Consider the following 24,635-nt stretch of genomic DNA (forward strand, 5'->3'; position numbering starts at 1 on the left):
CCATTACGAGGGCCGCGAAGAGGCAGAGACCGAAGAAGAAGGAGACATCAGCTTCAGCGTCGTCATCGGCGAAGGCGATGTCGTCGATGCCGCCGGAAGAATGAACACCAAGAAGGCTGCAGGAGTCGATGGAAGACTCCTGGACTGCTGGAAGCAGGAGCTGGAAGCAAGCTGGAACCAGACTGCTGGAAGACGGCCAGAGTAATACTGCTAAGGAAGCCGGGAAAGGATCCCAGTCTCCCTAACGCGTACCGGCCGATAAGCATACTCCCAGCCATGAGCAAGATCTGGGAAAAATGCTTTAAGAAGATCATCGAGAGATGCATCGGAACGGACCCGTTCCATCGGAGGCAGTATGGGTTCAGAAAGAAGAATTAGCTTAGCGAATACCGATAAGAACAGGAAGAAGCTGAAACGGGCACAACGAACGGCCCTGTGCATAACAACGACGGCATATCGTACCGTCTCCACGCGGCACTTTGCGTGTTGACCGGAAATCTCCCGATCTACATAAAGATAAAGATGCTCGGAGAGACTTACGAGTGGAACAAGATCCATAAGACCAAGATCGGCGCGGATGACGGCAACGAGCTGAAGGGGGAACTGGAGGCGCAAGGAAATTAATACCGAGTGCGCTGCTATTTACCAAAAAGAAGATGGACATCGATCATCACAGCATGCAGCTGTTAACCGGGCATGGGAGTGTGGCGGCACTCGACACTAACTAGTGTCGGACGACGGCAGCGACATCTACAGCCCCCAGTGACAATTACAGCGGACCAGGCCCAACTACCACAGCTATCACGCACGTCCAATAAATATATAACGCACACACGGCCACCTCTACAGGAGTTTCGGTGTCTATAGAAAGAGGATTGGCAAGAGCAGCGACAGCAACTGTCTCGACTGTGGAGACCCTAACGACGATGCAGAGCACGCCCTCTTCACGTGCCCGAGGTGAACGGACAGAAGGATTGAGCTGGAGAACGCTCTTGGCGAGAAGATAGACGTGGACAATCTGATCGCCACGGTGACCGCCAAGAACGAGAGCTGGGATAAATTCAGGCAATTTCGCAAGACCGTCATGTCTCACAGGAGGGTGACAGCGAAGGCCTTGAAGGAGGCAAGGAGGAGAACGAGAGCAACAACAACTACGCGGAGCAGTGAAGGCAGAGATACAAGACAACAAAGAACCACAGAAGGAGATCAGCCCAGTATTCTGAACTAGCTGAGAAGATGACGAGAGCAATACTGAATATACAGAATAGCTGCCCGACGAAGAAGATACAACGGGGCATGAAAGGACAACCCTGATGACTGCCGACAGGTTTTACCGGGGTTGTCTGTCCTCAAAGCAAAGGAAAAAGGAGGAGGGGTTTTTAGTGGGTATGGCAACAACATCCGCCCGAGTCCCACATAACCCAGTGATGCGGATCACTGGGTATGCGTAACAGCATTTTCCCCTCCTCACGCAAAAAAAAAAAAAAAGAAAAAAAACTATACACTCTATCAATTTTAAGTTGATAATTTCGTTATTATATAATTTTTCTTAGTCTAAACTGAATCCAGGAAGAAGAACTTTCATCCAATTACATACTTCATTAATTCATGAATTGTATTCGTTACCGTACGTACAAAAAGAAAGTTGACTGATATAAAAATTCAAAGGATAGAACTTCTAAGCTCGCGATTGGAAACAGATTCAGTTCAATGGTTTAATTTGCCATTTAATTGAATTCTCTGGCAATTTCAGCGAACTGTGGGCTTTAAAAGTGTCCCGCATTCAAACGCAAGACTTCTCCTCCACCTTTCTCTTTCTTTCAATTCCAACCTCAAGTAATTGACCTATTAATTCGACGATATATTTACATGCTCGCAAGGGATTCAAACAACTTCGTTGCGTTAAATTCGCAATTATAACCAACAGGAATGTCTCAATCAATGTGCAGCTCGAAACAAATAATAGATAATTAACTTTTCAATATAACGATTGATATGTTTGATGAAGAAAAATGTATGAATTTTTAAAAACGTCTCCTAGTACATTTAGCATTTTTATAGTAAAAACTTAGAACACACACGCACACATATACTATTCCATGAAATGATTTACACAGCTATGAGTCTAATCCTATCATATTATAAAGGGATGAACGAACTTTTCCTAATAAATATAACTTTATACAAAATCTTGTTTAAAAAAATTAGTTTTTTATTCTCACTAAATTAATTTAATATCAGAATATATAATTTTAGTCGTTATCAAAATTTTATGTCAAATGCGTTCATAGATATATATATAAATAAATGTCTAATCCTATGTATTTATTTCAACTGAAATCTTAACTTAAATATTTATTAACAATATTCTGACGAATATGCAATGAAAGATAAAAACAAGTTTATTTTTCCTATAGAATGTCTCATGCTTCTTACTCATTTTATGTTTCTCGTTGTCAGTGCGTAACTACTTATCAGCCGCATGAATGCTAAGTTTTACTACTGAGAAACGAAGAGACATATAGATGCAAATATACGCTATCTCGCGTGAAAAAACATCAGATACATTAACCAGAAGGAATATCCGATACATATAAAATTCATAGCGTAGTTATTTATACATACGGAATATTTCTTTCTGTATGAAATATTCTTTCTTCTGAATTCTTATTATAAATGTATGTCCATTTCCTACCTTAAAATGTCTCTCCTTTGAAAAACTCCATTTAAATATAACGATCAACAAAATATTACCAATAAAAATATTGAAACGAGATGCTGAAAGAACCTTTTAATGAAGTACAAATGATTATTTCAACTTTAATTCTGTTAAATTTGAATTGAATCATTTATAAACCGAACAGGTGTATAAAATTTTATTGCGTAAAAATCGTGAAGCTGAAAATTAGGAACGAATAACGAATGAGTAACCTAGTTTCATTAAAAGGTACGTGTACGCCGATCCGTGTAACAACTTCGACACTCCAATTATTATAAAGCATGTATCCTTCAGAGATTTTTTGCGCGAACGCAAGATACCTTTTACACGTGCAACTGAATAAGTGGAACGTGATTTTCGATATTTCTTCTTGTAGAACTTGTAACAACGTAACTGTTTCACGAATATTTTCCCTGACACTTTTACAACGATGCGTAGAAATCTCCTTTTATAATTAATAATTTCAGCATTTCTCTGAACAGTTTCGTTGCGATTAAAAAATATACAAAGCTTACGACGTGCTTGTTTAAAAATATTTATATGGAACAAGATTTCGAATTTGTCGCATCAATCGCGATCTCAGCAGGTGTAAATTAATTCGTTCTAATGAACGAATAAATTAAACGACTCGTGACAAAAATTATCCCTGTCCATGTTTGTCTTTCTAAAACTAATTCAAGGCGAGTTAAATGAATCGCTGTGTACCCTATTCGCGCAGCATGTGTTTTAACGACCAGCATGCAAGCGTTAACGGTGTACTTTAGTTTCTCATGGTTGTGTTAAGCTGGTTGCTCTTAGAATGAGCATATACTTACCGCAGGAATTGAACAGCGGAGACGCCCGCAAGATGTTGACTTCGAATTGTAACATATGCAGTGTATGCAAATCCAAGGTCCCGGCACATACATCTGTCCATGTAAGACAGATCGTCCTTCGAAATCAGTACAGTTTCCTCCTAAATGCACTGAAAACGATTACCAGCGTCAATATCTTTGTCACTCGACAATCGTACGCGCAGTTACGCTAACCGTTTTAACGCCACGCAGCGTGATCACTCTATTCGCGTACCGTGGTAAATTGTGCCACGATGTATGGTCACGATCATTAATTCGCAACGCGCTCAAGCGTGCTCGTCGCGAGTCATATCAGAGTTTCCTCTCGTAATTACTCGTTTTTCAAATAATCATAAACCAAATAAAAAAAAAAACCAATATAAAAAATTACCTCTTGAATCGGAAAACCAAATCCTGCATTATAGAATGTTATCACACAAACGAAACGCAGAGCATAAATATTTCGCAAACTTTTGAGTGTTTGTTGTAACGCTTCCAGTATAACCGATGAAATGAAGCGCGAGCACGTCGAACGGTATATTTCGATGAAAAAAACAGGATGAAAAAGGGCAGCGCGATCGCGTCGATCGGTACTACTCGCAAATAAATAAACGAAGCGCTATCGCGCTGCACAGCACAAACCGATACGGAGTCTTGAAACATCCGACACTAAAACGGTTAATAACATTACGAAAACGACCGTACCAGGAAATTTTTGTTCAACGGATCCGCATTGCGGCTATCACGATGCTCCTTCGTTGCATCGATGCTTCATCGATGAGATTAAAGCACCGTTGAAATAGGTTATTCGATTTCTTACATGGGCAAAAAGTTTTTATATCGTGTTTGCTGTTTTACTTCGCAAGTGTGCTTTACAGTATACGTTAGAACTCCAAGTCGAGCTATCCGAGTTAAAGTCTCTTGAAACTTAAAACGGCACTTAAAGGATATAGGTATAATAGAAGGTTCGTTTAAAATTCAAAAGTGTATATACGTACATATACATTTGAATAAAAATAGCGGATAATCTCAAGTAAAAAAGTAGGTTCGTGTTAGTAAAATGGTTTCAAAATACTTGTCAAAAGTCAAACGACTTGACTAATTAAGAATGGATGTAAGAGATTGAAAGCAAAGGGCATCTAAGAGTATCAATTAAGTAACAAACTCACGGTGACAAAGAGGTTTTCACTCGCTCGAATTCAAATAAATCGGTTAATTTGAGCGAAACTTTAGGTGCACGAGAAGCGACACGCGTCCTCAAGGACTACGAAGGTTCTACTCGAACGAATGAAAACTTTTCTCTGGCCCGGTGTGTATACACAAGACGTGCGAATTTAAAGTGCAGATTGTATTAATTGAAATAATTGGTTGGTTGATCAAATTAATCGTTTTAAGCTGAAATGACGAAGGTCATCCAAGTAATTGATGTCCACTGTAATTATTTGTTAATCGCGCGTGGAATCGGAACGATTCGACCTCGTTCCAACGCGAATCGTTACTAAGGCAGAGACGGCAATTAATAATTGTCGCGTCATTTGTTCGATCGTGTTCACAAATTCAAATACGGCTGAGTGGCGAAAACCATTTATAACACGTCCCGTACCGCGTAGGTCGTATACATATCTCAGGATGAATTTTTCGTACTTCGCCGCATATATTCTCCATGTCAGACATACCATAAAATATTTCGTGCAATCGCGTATTCCTGTCTAATGTCAGGAATTCTCTTTCCATAGGTCTGCGTTTTCCATATTATCTATTTTGCTTATCAGTAAACATTCTTACAATTTGTGATTAATACTGTACGTACAAGAACGTTAAGTTTTTGACGTTGTAATATTTCACATGAAATAATAATGGCTGTATATCGACTAACTTATTAATTAATTAAATTCGTGTATATCAAGTTTCCTATCATTTAATACTTTCGTGTAACTACAGAGATTTGATACTATGAAATGAAATATAAAACTTGGTAAAAAAACGCGCCTTCGTTAGGAAATGAGGGTAATGATGCAAATATTTTTTGTAGCCATTATATAGAATTTCGATGGTATAATTAATCAGTATCAACTTACCAGCCCCTGACGGGAAGAAAGTGACGAAAATAACCTGCAAGCAGATGAGAATTGCAAGTATTTTCGAGTACAGGTCCTTCATGGTTGTAAAAGATCAGGGGATGTTGTCGCTCTAGAATAGGCGAAAATCAGCTGTTTCAATAACTGCTTTGTGGGCACTGGAGTGCGTAGACCAGAAATATCTGCGACAAAAATCAGAATACATTTGTTTTCACATGATTCGATCAATTTTGTGTAGGACTAAGCTGATTGAACCTAACACGGGATAATTGTCCAACTTACGACCTTAACAAGCCCGCTTGATTCTCTATAAGTGCTTGAAATTGATGCTTGTATTCTTTCCAGATTAACAAGCTTTGCCCCCCCCCCAACCCCCTCCCTCTCTATTTCCTTAGATCGAGTTAGACTGCCACAACATATTATCTTTCTTCTTTTCTTTTCTTTTTTTTCGATCTTTTAAAGCCTTAAATCGCTGGTTATTATAGTGTATACATTCAATTACTCTGTAAGTCGTAAGTACATGTTTTACGTTATTTTTTATTTTCCAGCTAAATTCCACAAAAACAAGAAATATACTTCCAACGTGTTTTCACGTGTCTCTAGCAAAGATCTGAAAAACAAGTTGCGGCGCAATTTAAAACGACAAATAGCACCGTGTGTCTCGTTGTGGCAACGCACGCTTCGTCAGCTTTTTAAAAGCGCTCTCTGTCTGCTTTTTTCTCTCTTCACCGCCTATTCGTTTTTTCTTAACGAGTGAAACCGTTTTTACGAGGACGGGAGCACAGAAATGACGTACTGGCAATTCTGTTTCGTGATGACACAAGCAGCCCGGTTTCAGTGAATTAAACCTGGCCCCAAGCTTCCAATTATCTCTCCCTTCCTTTCCTTTATTTTTCCCTTCTATATCGAGTTTCAGGTTTTCTAAATTTCCATTACAATCAACTATGGCTTTTCTCTATTTTATATGTTAGCCGATGATTCATGGCAAAAACGTCGGCTGTAAAAATATTTGGAGTTGCAACAGCAACAAGTGTGTTTTCTCAAACAGAAAATATTGGAAGCGTACTCGTTGGCAAAACAGTTCACGGATAGTTCGTCCTCTGCTTGTTATTTGTTTCAATACCGTTAGCAAATAAATTCATGAAACATAGTGGTGTCGCATAAATTGAAAATAAAAGCTTTGCGTATACTTGGCAGTTGAACTTTGGCTATTATACGTATGTTATATATGTAGTATCGTGGACAAAAGGCCTAAGATATCTGCCGAACCATAAACAATGCCGCGAGAGCCGCGGCATCGTCGGGTACATCAATGTGTCGTCGGTTCTTTTTAAGTGGATAGTTTCGTGGAAAGGGCCTGCGTGACTCTGGCCACGGGCGTTTCGGGACACGTGTCCGATAGGACGGGAAAAGACAAAGAGACGCTAAAGGCAGTGTTAGTTGAGAAGCCGGAGAAGACGGATGCAAAAGGTGTGCAGAGTGTGACTTGAGAAGCGAGAGCGAGCGAGTGTAGAAGCGGAAGAGTGTGAATCGGGAAGTCGGAAGCCGTCTATGAGAATAAGACGTACGACAGCATCGTAATCATTTCGTTGCTTCGAACATTATTTATTAAATCAAAACATCATTACTTGTCCTTTCCTCTAAGACCCATTAAGATACTACATATATATATATATATATATAGAAGATTGCTTAGAATTTGGAGCTTAATAACATATGTCAAAATCATTGACATTAAAGAAGGTGAACCTTACTTACGAAATTTCCTTCCGTCAAATGATACATAAAAATTGAAAAAAATAATATACATAGTTTTGACTTTCTTCCGCATTATAATTTGAATCACTCGATTTATTCGACTAAAGATAATCAAGCAATAACCTCACTTTACACGTATTCTCATCACGTGAAATAGATCACATCAGGGATTTTCAAAAGTCGATGGAATATTAATGGCGATTAATTATTTATGGATGTATTCTGCACGGTTAAAGCAATCGCCTAGTGAATTATCGAGTTCCAGGAATATGAGCGGTAAACAGGATTGCAGCTATAAATGACTCTCTAACGTGTATATTAGAGATGAATTTGATCATTTATCCTCATAATATGAAATACGCTTTCAAGTGGAAATCATAATTAACAATTTCTGGCAGCGAAAAGTAAATAAATCGATACGTTTAAATCAATATTAGAATTTCTTAATATTTTTATCAAATATTTTTATCAAATATTTTAACATCGTAGAAGTGTCGTTGGAGAGAAATATTAGGTTGTTCCAAAAGTTTCTTTCGGTTTATAAAGAAATGATAGATGTACGATATTTTTTGCATTATATTATTTTATTCAATTATGTGCGATCCACCTTTCTCCAATTTAATATAAAATAACATAAAACAAAAAATGCTGTGTATCTATCATTTCTCTATAAAACGAAAGAAAATTTTGCGAAAATATAATAGAAATTTAGCTTTAACACAATATAAAAATGGATTGTTATGCCCCTAGGAGATAAGAACAATATGATTAATATTAATAATGAATACGTTAACGTAACGAAAAGCAGCTTTTGCAGAAGGCTATAACCTGAAAATGTTTACTAAAGAATGATAACATGAATTTTCTTAAGTACCCCATTTGATACTTAATCTGCTTTGTAAATACTGTACGTCCTAACTTTGAAAGAATGCAATTTTAGCCAGAATGTTTCAAATTACCTAGCCGTATTGTTTCCTTGTAATGTAATTTATATTTACATTATCTCGCGTAATTCTTTCCACTTTATTGACTTCTAAACGTTAATGTAATATAATTTTTATAATATAATTTTAATCGAAGTTATTTAAAATTTGTAGTATCTCATCCCTACTAGAATAATATTAACAAATGTGCAGAGCTCAAGTCGAATAACACCGGCTCAGATAAATGATCATCAAACTTACTTTTGTTATCGTCGATGTCAGTGATTTTGAACCAGCCAACGTCCATGGCAATCAATATTATTTAGCCGGTCTTAACGCAATGTAAAAAGCAAAAAAAAAGAGGAAGGAAGGAACAGGGAAGCAAAGAGATAAAACGAATTTTTCATTTTCTCGAAACTAGATCGAGTTTCAAGCTGCTCGTAAAAGAGTCTGTAGCCAATCCGACTAAATTCGACGAACCGCGCTTGAAAATTCCCAGAGAACTGTGATAACCATCGAAATCTGTACAATTTGTCGATTCATCGCTTGATTAAAAAATGGAACAAAATGAGGCTGATCAGCCGGCCTTTCAACTTCTAATGATCCCTATCGTTTTACCCTAGGTTGAATGCTACGATATAAGCCGAAACAGCTATAAGTAGGGTTCACGTGATTGCCGCCATCTATTATTCACGCGTTACACATTCGCCAGACAGACGCGTCTAACGGTTGACATTGTTTTCTACCCTCAGTTCCAACGCAATTACGTTGCTACGTGCAATCAAGTCTCGAGTGAAGCTAATGATAAGTTGTTGTTCGATCCTACACAATTACTAAAATTATTCAAATTAAACTAATTTAGTCTAAAAAAACAAGTAATTTCGTTATATATTTCCTTTCATAATAAGCCATGGTTGGAATATAGTAGCTGACGAAAATATTCGTATATTTGTAGAAACATTTTAGGGCTGTATTATGCATAACGGCACTATAGAATTAATACTGTAACAGAATTCTACTATCATGGTTATGCTGGTAATATTCGAAACAAATCTGAAAATCTATGTAGATGTTGTAAGATATTCAGTACGAGTACTGTGCATTACTGGTATGTACATAATCACGACGAGATAAGGAAGGTACTGTTCTCTATTGCTCATCGCTACCCGTTGCTAGTAGCAACGTACTATGCATATATATCTCGTAAAGATTTTAAATGTAGCCAACGAGACCATTTTTAATATTTGACTATCGTGACCCATTACAGTTTCATCACTTTCGATTAATTGAACACGACCCGCACCTTAAGACTAAAATACACAATATAAGTATGGCACAGAAAATCTTTTAAAATTTACGGACGACTATTTATGGTATTTAAAGGCAGCAAAGATAATAATTAGCTGCGGATTTTCCTCGAATCGTAGCATACAATATGGAATCTGATTATTAAAAATTACAGTGGAAATACAGTGGATTTCCATAAGATATTCGTGCTTGTGGCATTTTGGAAATAAATTCTTAACCCAAATGGACGACCTCGATACTCGAGAAATTTTGTGAAGCTGACGTCAATGGCGATATGTACTGTTGTTGTGCTATCATTTCATAGTAAGCTGTATTGATTGCACTTCTATTCACGGAATTGATTTATTCCACACAAAAGTTGACAACAATAATCGAAAAAAGAAAAATATATTACCGCCTTTCACATCAGCATACACAAGCACATAGGATTTCACACGAATATACACACTTGTAAATTCGACGAAACGATCAAATTTAATTATTTTTCGATTTTTCGGGCATCAAGTACTACATCAAACGTTACACATCAAACGTTAAAATACGGCGAGCATACAAAATGTACAAACCACTCTAAATTAATTAACTTTGAACGTTATTGATTAATTAAAACAAACCACTGTTGCGTTGAGTTTTACATTTTAAAAAGTTGTTATCCGTTTTTGCTTTGTTTAAAACTAAAAACAGGACTACGTTCATTGTAAGTCGTAAATATCCCTTTTATTTATTTAAACAAACAGATATTTAAACAAACAACTTATAAATATATAATTTATTTACGTATATTTGTAATATCTGTTTTATAAATTTGTACAACCATTTATCCATTTATCTATTTTATTTGCATATAATTTTTATAGACTTTTTTTTCTTTTTTCTTATTTTTTTTTTTTTTTTTATTTAAGAACGAAAAATTGTGATTCTATTTTAAGACATGTCAGACTGAAGCGATACGCGATATATATTTCTATTCGGATTTCACCGTCGTCGTAATCGATGCTATTGGAAACGTTTCACGATAGACGTCTTACAAGCGCTTGCAATGTCCGTCATGTGTAAGGCTCTACCACTGAATCGCGGCTGCCATTTAGTGATTAAGGTCGATCACTTAGAGACGTTAATCCGCCATAATGGTGAGCAATACATCGAAGCCATTATTGAAAGCATAGTTACGCGTTAATTTCATCGATCTTATTCACAAATAGAAGTGTACAAATTATAGGATTTCCAAATATTTAGTTTAGTTAAAAGGAGATATGAAAATGACAGGTATATTCAAAGGATAAAACAGAACCGTACGATTGTAAAGTTTCAAATCATTATAACTATTTAAATTTGAAAAATCTTACTATATTTATACAATATATTTTTATTAAGAATGGAAGAAATTTCGAAAAATCCGCCAACACTTTTTACTATCGTCTTGAAGCACACCATATGTTAAGCTTCTTCGTCGTTACAAATTTTATCGCGGATGTAACGAACGTTTCGAACATGTAGCACGCACGCGTCAACGCCTACATTTGGATTTTAAATATATGTTTTATGCATTAAATGTATTTGTACTTTCTTGCGCAATTTCTTTTAATTTGTTACGATATGGAGGGTTTAATTACGTTTAAGATATCTATCTGAATCCTTTAAATTCAATGTTCTTTAAAACATTACGTTACGTAAAATAATCGTTTTTCCACTTTATTGTATCATAAAATAGTTACTTAAATTCATATTACTTAAAGAATCTTCCTACAGAAAGAATAAAAAAGAATAAAATCCTATATGTTAAATTTTACGTGGTTGATGGAATACATAGCGATGACGAGAACTAACTACAGACAACAAGAAACTATTAGCGAAGGCAACTGGTGACTATGAATGTCGTCTTTATAATATGTGGCGACTAAGGAGAACAACTACCAACTACGGATAACAAGTAACAACCAACTGTCTCGTTTCTAAGGGGCAACTAACTTGCAATTATCCTCCTTTGATGGTTCCTGTAGCGTGATATACGTCTTGAACGTAGTTAAAGAATATGGTCGCTGCTGAATGGCGATTTGACAGCAAGGCGATCCCGCCAGTTCAAAGCTTGACATTGCAAGCTACCGAAGACCATTAATCTTGTTATCGAATATCTAGCTTTCAGAAGAACCCTTGTGATATGATATGACGTCATGACATTTTTATGACGAAGATGAACAAACACCGACCTCTAACGAAACAAATTTTTATTAAGTGCCGTATGTGGGTTGCAGGCCGGCCAACCAAGGAAATTTATCGAATGTATAAAGTAAAATATATACGAATATATTGGATATATCATAAAATGCCCGCGTTATATCGTCTAAAGAAAGCTAAATTTAAGGAATTAAAAAATTGAAATACCAATTATAAGAGAGTTAATTAAATTCAAACCTATCGATGGTCTCATAAAGACCTATATTTCCTGGAAATTGATATCTTTCGAATTCTAAATTCTCCTTAGAAAGTATCATAGAGAAAATATGAAACTTGAAAAGTACATCACGCTGATGCCTCGATAAACCGTCGTGTCGATAAATCCATGTGTCCGAGCGATGAATTTTCCCCAAACAACAAAAAACTGAAGGGAAATCTTCTTTGAAGGACGTGACAAAAGGTAGGGGAAGCGGGAACAATGATCACGCGATAAACTGATGGTGTACGTATAGAACGTGTACGTATAGAACGTTGCGAGAGAATTATCGAGAAACAAAAAAAGAAAAAAATAATCGTTGGCCGGCGCGACTATACGCTGTCGACGGGCAAACAGCGACTGAGACTAACTGAAACGAACTCTGTCGCAGTACGAGCACGGGCTGCGTTCGCGGGTCGATCGAACACGTTCTGCGCCTCTCCTCGGCACCGGCGTCAAAGCCACCCCCGATGGCTGCAACGCACTGGTGCACTTGGTGGTCCTTCCTTTTTCGTGTGATATTATACCAGCATCTGTGATGCCATTTCAAAGACCGCAATCAAAGCATTAAATGCCAGATTAAAGCGACGCGATAATATTACCCCAATATTCGTCCGTAAATGTTACCGTATAGATGTTTAATGCTTTATTATGCTTCGATAAAGCAATAACACAGAAATAATTGCATTATTATGCTTCGAATAATTTACTATCACATGAATCGTTCCACAAGAAAACATATGTTTCACTTTTCCCCGTAGTATGATTGTAATTTATAACAAATATTTATAATTTATAATTTAAAATATTTATAATTCACTGAAAGTATCTTCCTGTCACGATTATAGGCGTAAAATGTCAAATTAAAAGTACCAAATTAAAAACATATGGTATCCCGAAACCAAACGTACGACATGGCGAATCACGATGATACGATAAAAATTGATCTATGTCTTGATTTATTCAAACAGAACGAACTTACTCGAACTTTTCCAGAATAAACGATTTATCCGATAATATCCGTCACTAGCTTCTCTTCCTTCAACGGTAACAACTGACACCGAAAGCTCGAGAGACCCGAACGGTGAGACGTACCCAGAAGCAATGCAGTTACCTGGGCAAAGAGTCCCAAAGACCAAGGACGTAGGAAATTTCGAGAAACGGAAATGGAAACTGGAGTGGCGCGTCAATCAGCACTGACGGAAACTAATAAAAATGGAAAAAACCAAACTAATTCGTTTCACAAATTATTAAAACGATATTATTGAAAATTTCACTCGATTTTCTCACTGCACACGTCAATATTTGTCGAAATATCAATATTAAAAAGTTAATAAAAAAAAATATCCTCTTTCTTCATACCTGTCTTTCTCCCGGGCGGCGAAGGAATACTAGAATGTTCGAGAACAACGGATACTTTTTGATTTTATCTCAATATCAATTTCAATCTTTTTAAACGAAATATAATCTGAACGATGAAACGTTTGATCAAATAATGTTCTTCGTTCGATGCTAAAGGAAATTGAGAAGAAACATCGAAAATTCGTTAATAAAACGAATTTCTTTGTTTCTGTTAAATAATAAACTTGATATACGTATTGGTTTTTAAAATCAATATAGCTAACCAATGGGCACACTTTTAACAAGGGTGATGGAACATACCAAAAATCTTTCAAGATGGTCTTGGCAACGGAAGAGTCGAAAATATGACAATTATGAATGAAAAATTCTAATATTTTACAGCTGGCAACGATAAACAACTCCAGATATTCTCCTAATTAATTTACAACAAATTCGCGTATATGATCGATAGCTGACGTCACTGTGTCCCACAGCCCTTGTAAAACGATAAGAATTTCCTGGGAAACTTGTAGCCACGAAATGAAAAAGATGATAAAACTTCTAACAAGAGTACTGAGACGAGCAACTTTGTACTTACCCCTTCGGAGTAGGGAACGTGATTAAACGTCCGCGAGTTCGAAACTTTTGTAAGTCACTGCACGGCCGCTGCTTATGGTGGAAATGTAATAGATATAAGTACAGAGCGCGTGAGCGAACTAAAAACGCGATATAGGGGTAAAGAGAGAGACCGTTCCGTCCTTCTCTAATGCCCGCGTACTTGTACCGGAAATGTGTAACAACGGTAAACGAGCGCCGTCAGTGTCCACTAGTGTGCATGCCTGATTAAACAAGGACAGAAAATGCTTATATACAGCCTTCTCTTTCTATTTCCATGTCGCATCCATCTTACTATACAGTAGACAGGATTCGACTATTCCATCATTATATTCGCACCCTGCTTACGTGTGAACTAACATTGCCATGACAACAAATCGTTCGTCTCCTGTTTGATGCTCAGTTTTCAACGGAGTTGAAGGGAAACTTTATAAGAGAAAGGAAGTGACGGATTGTCTCAAAGTAATAAACGAAAATTCTCGTAACTATCGAAAAACGATAGTCAATACAAGGATATCATTATCACATTTAAAACTATTACAATGAACGGTGATTTATCGCTGCAAGGTACCACAAATAAGATATCTCATAATTTGCGAAAAGACTTTGGAACTTCCATGACAGTCATGAGTGTGTTTTGTCATTGATTTGCCATATTGCGTTTTTCACAATTGTTGTTCATTTTTTGTGATATTTTACACTCGCACATAGTATCTATGATTTTTTCTTTCGATAATTCTTATAATTATTGTCAATAATTAATTATTTATAACCATTTACGCTGTATTATATATCATTAAGATTTATCTTTGCACGTATCAAGATAGTAGATAACAAAATTATGTTTATATATTTATATTATGTGTATATATTTAGATATCTTCTTAGTTGCAATTTTTTCGAATAATATCGGCGACCAATCGAAATAGAAATTAGTGCGGAAAGAGGGGAAGGAACCAAAATTTGAAAATCGACATCGGTAACTCAGTAGTTATAGAGTAACTCAATCGATAACGTAGATTAACTAGTTATAAATGAAAATATATTTAAATTCAAACTTTAAAAATTAGAAATTAAAAGGCAGAAGGCAAAAAATTATCGCCGAGGATTTATATAATAATAAATAGACAGTACATTCTTTTTGTCTGTCTTACCTAGAAATAAAACAGTTAATTGATGATTATCGTATAGTGTGTACTCATAGCATAAAATTTGTTCAATGAATTAAAAATTATATTTTTTAGATATGTAGACATTAGCGATGTATTAATCCGGGAAGCTCGTCTACCTCGGAAATATCGAGTCTGCGACAACGTCGATTTGGAAATTATTCTTACAGAATATGAAAATTATTACAAGATGAAATTCCAAAAATATCCTATATTGTGCAAGAAAATAACTGAAAAGGAAATAAAGACGAGGGAAATGACAAATGCGAACAAAGTGTAAGAATTTAAATTATTTAACACTATTCAACGTTCTCAACGTATTCAACGTATCGATTACAATATCATTCAATCTTTGAAGAAGTAGTAAAACGTGTCAAATCTGTTAGCAAACAAACGAGAAGTGAGTCTGTATCTGGGTCTGTGAAAGGGAGGAATGCACAACAGAAGATGAGGGGTGATGCTACGGATGATATTAATCTCGCAATGACAGTGACATCAATTTTCGCCAATGAAAGCGATGAATCTTCATCAGAAGAGGAGAGCTATTTAACATCTTAATGGAACAATCCACGCAATCAAAGATATCAAAATAGGCTCAGAAGCTTTATATAGACAATCTGGAATTATGGAAGATTATTGAAGACATTTCATGCGTAAGTTATTTTCGATTAATATACGTATTGTAAATACTGATTTCAGTAAAGCTTTAAATAACGAATTACATAACACTTACGGAAATTAATACGGAGATTATGCGCCATTTCATCTTTGTATTGTCGTAGGAAATCATACTGACAAAATTAAATGTATATTGGGACAACATCGTAGGCCTAGAGGAATGTAAATCTGCTATTAAGGAGGCCATTGTGTATCTCCTCAAGTACCTTATCTTTTTTAAAGGCCCATTTTCTCCCTGGAATGTCAATGCACCTTTTTTAACATAACGGCCAGCTCATTGGTGAGCAAATGGAGAGGTGATTCCGAGAAGTATATCCGTGTAAGTTGATTTCCTTTGTCTATGAAGAAGAGATTCTGGAATATATCATATATAATAATAATCATATATAAATAGAATAGTTACATTAATACATTTGTTAAACTGAACAGGTTTTATTTGAACTTGCCTATAATTTTTCGCCTACAATTATTTTTATCGACGAGATTGACTGGATAGGCACAAATAAAGGAGTAAACTGTACATTGTCTGAACCTGCAAAGAGATTCAGATCAGAACTTCTTTCTAGATTGGATGGATTAGTATCTAACGAAAATTCTAATGTAGTTCTTTTGGCTGCAACTAATTGCCCTTGCTATGTATATCACGCTATTTCAATGTTTTCTAAGTAGAAAATATCTTAATATCATAATTATTCATTATCTTAATCTTAATTATTGTGTTGTGCGGAATATTCCTTTGTTATTATTAATATAACAGAACAATAATATTTATTGTAAATATATTATTAGGGACATTGATGCAGCTTTACGCAGATGCCTTGAAAAGAAAATATACGTATCATTACCAAATGAAGTTACTCGACTTGGTATGTTCAAATTATACCTTAGCAACCAGTTATTAGAGAATATGGATATTGTAAACCACATAATAAAATCTACTGAAAAATATTCTTGCGTGGATATAAAATTGCTTTGTAAGCAAGCATGGCTGCTCGAAATAAGTCCAATATGGGAAAAACTTGAAAAAAAAAAAAAAAAAAAGAAACATCTGTTACGACTTTGAAATATGAATTAAAGAATTATGAAATAATAGCAAAATTGTTAAAAAACAATGTCACCTACAGTTACGGATGTGGATAGATATGAAGCGTGGAATAAATATGTATGCCATAAGAACATATTTTAAAAAATATAAATGCTTATCATATAAAAATATAAAAATATAAAAATATAAAAATATAAAAATATAAATGGTTATAAATTATTAATATAATTATCGTTCGAAAAATTGTTCGTGTGCGTGCATGTATGTGTGCGCACGCGTTATAAACAAGTTTGAAATGTTCGTTCTACATATATGTATACGTGGTATACATCTTCCCTTATAATATATAATATGTGTAATCTGAGTGGTAATATCTCCACGTATTACATATGTGTTAGTGTATTTTATCGATAATCTGTCTTTTATTTCCTTTTATCTTATTAACGCATGTATGGGCGCGTATATGCGCCGGGCGAAAGCTATGGTTATATATGGGATTGTTAACAAATAAAAATTAATCTAGGTGTTATTAAAGAAATTTGTTTCACCTTCTAAACTTTTTGATGATTGGTTTACTTTGAATATTTTGCATATTTTTGCATATCATGAGCATTTTGTACATTTCTATACATTCAAACTTTCTATGAATATAAAATGATCCGCACTACTATCTACTTCATAGTATACTCTATACGTTTAAAATGCTCCATTAGAAGCTTAAATCTATCAAAATACAGCTCCTAGGGAAATGTGAATTTTCACATGAACACATAATATCGATTTTCTCATTGAAACGTATAGGCAGGTATATACTAGCATAAGCCACCTTCGGCATTTGGCCGTATGATGCAGCACTAGCTCTGTAACATAGAAAACCATAGGCGTCAGTTCTTCTTATTTCCTCTTTGATATATGTTTACTTTAATGTCACTTATTCAGACGCTTGATACATTGTCGGAATGAAATTTTAGTAATGTGCAAGTAATTTTGAGTAGATTAATAAAGTATAATAAGATATCAGATTCATGTACGTAGATTCAAGTGACATCAATCTTTATGTCTAGTATATACATGTGTATTGATCTATAAGTCAGTGTTAAAATAACAAATAAATGGCAGAAGAAGGAAAGAAGATTTCCTTCGGTTTTGCGAAATCTATTAAGAAACCTGTGTTAAAAAATGCTATTCCACAAGAAAAAAAGAAAGTTGATTACATTGAATGCCTTGATGAGAAAGGTATTAAAGTAATAGGGTGAGTTCAAAAAGTAAAATTTATAATCAAGAAACATATAACCTCAACCTAACCTATAAAAATCACCAATAGCGGAATATATATATTTGAAAACAATTTTTTTATTTCAATGAGGAAGAAAAAAAAGATGAACCTCTAATTATTCCATTACTAGGTTCAAAAACCTGGCATGATAGAATTCTTAATAAAATAGATGCAGACATTTTCCTTCCGAAGGCAGATAAGGAAAAGGTAGGAGACGCTAGTGTTAACGAGGCAAAATCAAAGCTATCTAATGGAAAAACATCGCCAATAATATCAATAAAGAAAGAGCCAGTTGAAGATAGTGAAAATAAAGTTGTTACTTTAGAAGAGCAAGCGACTAAAGAAATCATTGGGGAACTTAAGTCAAAGAATAAATATGAAACTAAAACAAATGATTTAACTTTACCTTTAGTAGAAGATGAATCATTAAGAGGCAAAGAACAGGTACGTTATCAACATATTGATGTGCAATGCACAGATGTATTACATTTGCATATTATAAATATCGTTTTGTATTTTTCAGTCTACGTTAGAAGATTATGAAAAAATTCCTATTGATGCTTTTGGTGTAGCAATGTTAAGGGGAATGGGATGGCAACCAGGAAAGGGAATTGGTTGAAATGAAAAGTATGAATTTTACTCTGGATTAAATTAATTATATGTATTTAATACATCACTTATTGGAAAGTAAACAGAGAACATCATTTTTTATTTCACAATCGTTTATTCTAACTATTACAGATTAGTAGCAGCTGTCATACCAGAATTACGACCAAAAGGTATGGGTCTTGGAGCAGACAAAGTAGCATTGCAGAAGAAAAATACAGATTTCAAAAAAGAAGAGGAAGAAGTTAAAATCGAGAAAGGAACATTTGTGAAAATTATAGCTGGAGAACAAAGTAATAATTATGGTCAAATAGAAGGATTCGATGATGATGCAGGAAGGCTCATAATAAAACTAGCTCTTGGTGGAAATATAATATCTGTAAATGAATTTATGGTACAGCCAGTGACTAAATCAGAATATTCTAAGAACTCAAAAGTTCAAAGTTAATATGAAGTGTTAGTTTTTCATTAAGGGACATTTAAGAAAATAAATTTGAATTGACATATACATATAAAGACATAATCGGACATGTAGAAAAACTAATTCAAGAGTACCTGTAAGTGTGTTGTTGCATGCAATTTTTTAAAGGTCCCTTCTATCTTTATATAAAATATGATAAATGTAGAGGTTTTAGATTTCAGTATTTTATGGGGTTAATTTCAGATACAAAAAAGTATGAGGAATATAAGGACAAGGAATCCAAGGGACTCAAGCAAAAGATGGATAGAAAAAGATCAATGTCCCCTGACCCCGAAGACGGTGAAGAACAAAAGTAGTAATAAAAGAAAGAAAATCGGAAGTACGATGCACAATAAGAACAAGTATGATAAAGTGGGGGATAAAAAATCAGAAAGACGAAAAAGGCGCTCCGAATCTAATGATGACAGCGATAGTGATTCTGAAAAGAAGAGACGGAGAGAAAGAAGTAACTCTAATAGTAATGATTCTTATAAATTAAAAAGATTGAAGAAGTCAAAGAAACGTAAGAAGTACGATTGCTCGTCTGAAAGATCAAGTAAAAAACGAGACGACGAGAAAGATCAAGATCTCGATCATTTAGTAGGCAGTAATATTTTCCAGGAACGTATTCGGTCATATACAGATTTTATAATAAAGTGTATTTTTACAAAAGTATATTTCTTTTCTTACCCTTAACTGAAAATTACATTTAATTATAATATGTAATAATGTTTACAATTACATCAAAGTTAATGTCCTAAACTTTATCAATAATTATTAAAAATCCCCGCGTATTGCTTACGTAATGTTGATATCGAGTAATACCATACATAACCTCAAAGAACATTATGATACTTACGAACATCGTTAAACAAGTAGTGCGAACGATGTCGAGTAAGTATTCACTATGTATAAAGTATTTATAAATAAAAAGTATGGGAAATATATAACCGAGTGTATTTAACTTTTCCAACATTTTAGCATTTCGCTTGGCGTTGGTACAACTTCAAGTAAATGAAGTAAAAAGCAAAAATGTAGAGCGGGCAGTTTCCTACATTTCAAGCGCGAAAGAGCATAATGCTGATATTATCGCTCTTCCTGAATGCTTTAATTCACCATATGGAATACGTAATAATTTGTTTCTTTTTCTAATAATTTATTATATGTATAACAACTATATAGAAAAAAGTAAAAGTAGACAAATTACCTTAACGTTCATACTTCCATAAAGATTGTGAATTGACTCGAGAATATAGAATTTCCCCATTTTTATGATTATCGTGATTTTTGTATAAATATATTTTTTAAGATACTAATAATTAGATACTTATAAACTAGTATTATCAATTATTTTGTATTTATAATTCCACCTATAATAGTTAAAAATTAAAGTTAGTTAAAATCTAACTTTATGTTTCAAAAAGTACTAGCAAAGTCGTTAAGTAACAAGTCACTGGTACTGACCCAAATAGCATGATTGTAATTAAACATTTCTAAATATTCATTTTTCATCTTGAACCTGTAGAAACAATTTATTATATGTACTATTATCTAAGTAATTATATATTTAAGTAAATCTAAATATAAAATTTAGTTATTTTAATAATTTAAAAAATAAAAAATTGACAAACATTTCAACCTAATTTATGGTTGGAACAAAGGACAGTTATTTTTCATTAATTGAAATATTGCAATGCAGAATAGTTTCCAAAATACGCCGAGAGTATTCCTGATGAAACGGTGAAACGAGCGTTGCTTTATCGAAGGCAGCTAAGGAAAACAGCATTTATGTAGTTGGTGGTACGATACCTGAAATAGAGGGCGATAAATTGTACAATACCTGTACTATTTGGGGTCCCGATGGAACTTTGATAGCAAAACACCGGAAGGTAAATAATATACCTCCATGTGGCTTTGAAATTGAAAATATTGGGGTGGAGAAAGTGACTCTATCTAGGAATAATTTAGGAATATGCATATGTACATACGTGTACTATAACCAATTCTATAATTTAAAAAATATGTTATAGGTTTATAAAATACGTTTTGATACGAGAAACATACATTTTTGTCGTAATATAATATATAAATTTTTGTACAATATATTTGTTTTGTAATATAAATTTTTCACATAGGAAAAAACTTATTTTTTCTTAAAAAATATTCCTTCTCAAATATTATTAAATGATAAAACTTTTTAATAAAAGAAAGTGATAAAAACGCTGTCAGTTATTAAATAAAAAACAATTAAAGTTTAGAAGTTCGTAACATTGATGTTAAATTACAAAAGTTACAGCAATAGAGTTAGCAACTATATTTTTATGTTATTAGGTACATCTATTCGACATCGACATTCCCAACAAGATTACTTTCCGAGAGAGTGATTCACTCAGTCCTGGTAATTCCCTAACAATGTTTGATGTGAAGGGCTGCAAAATAGGTATTGGCATTTGCTATGATATCAGATTCGAGGAAATGGCACGCATTTATCGGAACAAAGGTACAGTAGCTTAATCGAACAATACTTAACTAGCATGAAAGTAACTATCTTTCTTAAATATATTCTATATAAAATATAATCAATATAATCTGTAACTCTGTATAAAAAGGAGCTTAATTTAAAAAACCAGTATATTCGCTGAAAATGAAATAAATAAAAGAATTAGAAGCACGACAAGAGGACTGTTCTCGCATATTCATAAATTATGGAATATGGACTGTGCAGCTACAAAGTTAACTAAAATTCAGTGGTCTCGTATTTCCCATTTCTCTGTGTTAGGTTGCCAAATGCTGATATATCCGGCGGCATTCAATATGACCACTGGACCACTGCACTGGTCATTACTTCAGCGTTCCAGAGCGAATGACAATCAATTATACGTCGCCTGTATATCACCGGCTCGTGTTCCTTCAGCAAGTTATGTCGCATGGGGACATACACAGTTGACAAATCCCTGGGAGAAAATCCTTTATGATTTGTGAAACTCAGGAAAATATGGTGGTCACCGATATCGGTAATTTCCAGCTTAACATTAAAAGCGAGAAATCCATGATGTAATTAACTTTTAGTCTCGTTGGTTCATCGATTTTGCCGGCTCCCTCTGTATTTGTTGAATTTATTAGCAAGCATTACTTATTACTTCGTATGTTTTTCTTTTCTCTCAGATTTGAAAGTTGTTGAGGAAGTAAGGGCTCAGATACCTACATTTTCTCAAAGACGTACGGATTTGCACGACACTGTCTATAAAAAGGAGTAACTCTACACTGAAACAGAAAATGTTTTCTTATAATATTTCTACTACAATACCGTTTTTTTTTTTTTTTTTTTTTTTATGACTTATTACTAATTACTTATCATTTGTACTAAATGAATAACTCAATTAAGAAAACCAAAATGTTATAAATAATAATCTGTATATCTTGTGTATCAATATGTAATTGGATATTGTAATAATATTGGAATGTCTTTGATCAGGGATATGATAAAGAACACGCGAAGACTACGTTCTTTTGAACATCTTTAATATCCATCATTTATAACATTAAACATCTTTTTAAATATTTAGATAGATTAATACGTAACTCTTTATATATATAAACATTAATTTGAAGTTACAAGCTTAGAGAAATTGGTCGATTAATATTTATAGATCGGCTGTCTTGATGAAAGGCTTAAAGAAAGCAAAAACATAACAATGTCGCAAATATAATTTATAGTTTAACTTCTTTCTTGTATCTGTCTGCCTTTCACGATGTTTTACCAATTACAATAAGTAATTTCGACTTCTTTGCGCTCCGTTTTAACGCATTCGAGACCGAAAGAAATTCATATCAATCAGTAGGCATAATATATATAACTGTACATAATATATTATAGTATAACATAGTATATAATTTTATATTTTAAAAACATGAGGCATAAAATTTAAGATTGTCATCGACTTAAAATTAAAATATGAAAAGAATATTCCAGAGAGAGAAAAGCACAGTATCATTCTAACAAAACATTCAGATCGTACTGACACCCAGGAATCGTATTACAATAAAATCTCGGTCTCGAATGAATTAACACGAACGATTAACATGAAACACACTTGCGGCTTAAACACCTTCGATATCGAGGAAATTCAAACTTTACAAATAAAAGCAGCCTGTTCCTCTTTCCACCACAGACTCTCATACCATATCCGCTCTTATCCAGGCTTTTACTTGAAATCTCTGTCTATTTACAATTTAAATTTACCCGGACCACTCGTTGAGTCGGCAGCCCTTTATAAATATATAATGAACCCAGAACATATACCTGTGCCCCTAGCTGGTATCAGCTCTAGTAACGTTCATACCGGAACTTTCATACGACGCCAATTTGTCACGCGTGAACATCGATTCTTTCAGGGGTCACGGCTTTATGGGATTATATCCTTTAAAGTAATTAAAGTGATACTAATGATACAGAATTTTTTACAAATATTTAATATGTCCATAAAATAGGAAGTTTCGTGCTCTCTTATTTTATATTAATTATAAATTAGTAAGTTTTACATTTGTTATCTATAGATTTAATAAATTATTAAAATTCCATGAAGACATATTCTGGAACACATTAGAAGATTTTGCTGTAATTTACAACGGATGCTCCGAGTACGAACAGGCAGTAAACGAACAAATAGAAATTCAGGCTATTGTGGTAGTATAGCTCACGTGGGATTTTAAGCTCGAATTGGACTTAAACGTTACGATCGTCGTGAATAATTACGATATATACCCTGTACGACGAGCAGAGAATCTTAAATTATTAACGGCAATTCCTTTGTGCAAAGTGCAATTTTATTAACGGCCTGTAACGAATGAACGGCTCGTTTTGAATAAAGTTTACATTTAGAAAGTAAACACAGAAACACATTTTAAGAAACTAAGATATCGAGTTCTACTTGTAAACATCAAGTGCTCTTCGTTTGAGAAGATTACGAGTCTCTTCTTCGATAACGACATTAATTAAGAAGTTTCGATACCGTTTATGACATTAAGATCTCATTAGTAAAGTTATATCATTAAAATCTTACTGTTCCTAGAGAATATAATATAGTTAAAACTTCCAGAGGATCAACAGGTAAAGAAATTGTTGATAAAAGCATTGTTAGTGACAACTGACTGTAATCGATATCTGCTGGGTGAAGTTGTGTGTTCTGAGAATCTGTGTTAATGCAAGGATTCTGTTACAAATCATCAACTAAAGAGCCAGCGGGCACGTCCGACCGATCGATCGATACCACGAACCTCGAATGAATTAACGCTCAAGGTGGAACGGATTTAATAGATCGAGTGTTAGTGTAATTTGACACTTTGTTTACACTTGCTTTATGCAAACAAAGTTTGATGTTCTGAACTCGATGGT

General features: G+C 34.3%; 3 long non-coding RNA genes across 6 annotated transcripts; 1 reads left to right on the top strand and 2 right to left on the bottom strand.

Moving 5' to 3' along the window:
* Positions 1-3,028: 3,028 nt before the first annotated feature.
* On the bottom strand, positions 3,029-4,480 carry LOC126928418 (uncharacterized). The gene is made up of 2 exons (XR_007716635.1): positions 3,535-4,480; positions 3,029-3,425 (listed from the first exon to the last, which is right to left on the bottom strand). It is a non-coding gene; the product is annotated as an uncharacterized LOC126928418 (long non-coding RNA).
* A 10,969-nt stretch (positions 4,481-15,449) lies between these two features.
* LOC126928419 (uncharacterized) lies at positions 15,450-16,057 on the bottom strand. Its single transcript, XR_007716636.1, has 2 exons — positions 15,909-16,057; positions 15,450-15,792 (listed from the first exon to the last, which is right to left on the bottom strand). It is a non-coding gene; the product is annotated as an uncharacterized LOC126928419 (long non-coding RNA).
* Positions 16,058-19,985: 3,928 nt separating this feature from the next.
* Positions 19,986-23,406, top strand: LOC126928421 (uncharacterized). Of its 4 annotated transcripts, XR_007716640.1 has the most exons (5): positions 19,986-20,134; positions 20,222-20,368; positions 20,940-21,129; positions 21,572-21,740; positions 22,020-23,406. It is a non-coding gene; the product is annotated as an uncharacterized LOC126928421 (long non-coding RNA). The 4 variants fall into 4 exon arrangements; XR_007716639.1 differs by having other exon boundaries at positions 19,987-20,368; XR_007716641.1 differs by lacking the exons at positions 19,986-20,134; positions 20,222-20,368 and adding an exon at positions 20,561-20,719.
* Positions 23,407-24,635: the final 1,229 nt, after the last annotated feature.

The sequence above is a fragment of the Bombus affinis genome, unplaced genomic scaffold (genome assembly GCF_024516045.1).
Source record: "Bombus affinis isolate iyBomAffi1 unplaced genomic scaffold, iyBomAffi1.2 ctg00000930.1, whole genome shotgun sequence".
NCBI lineage: Eukaryota > Metazoa > Arthropoda > Insecta > Hymenoptera > Apidae > Bombus > Bombus affinis.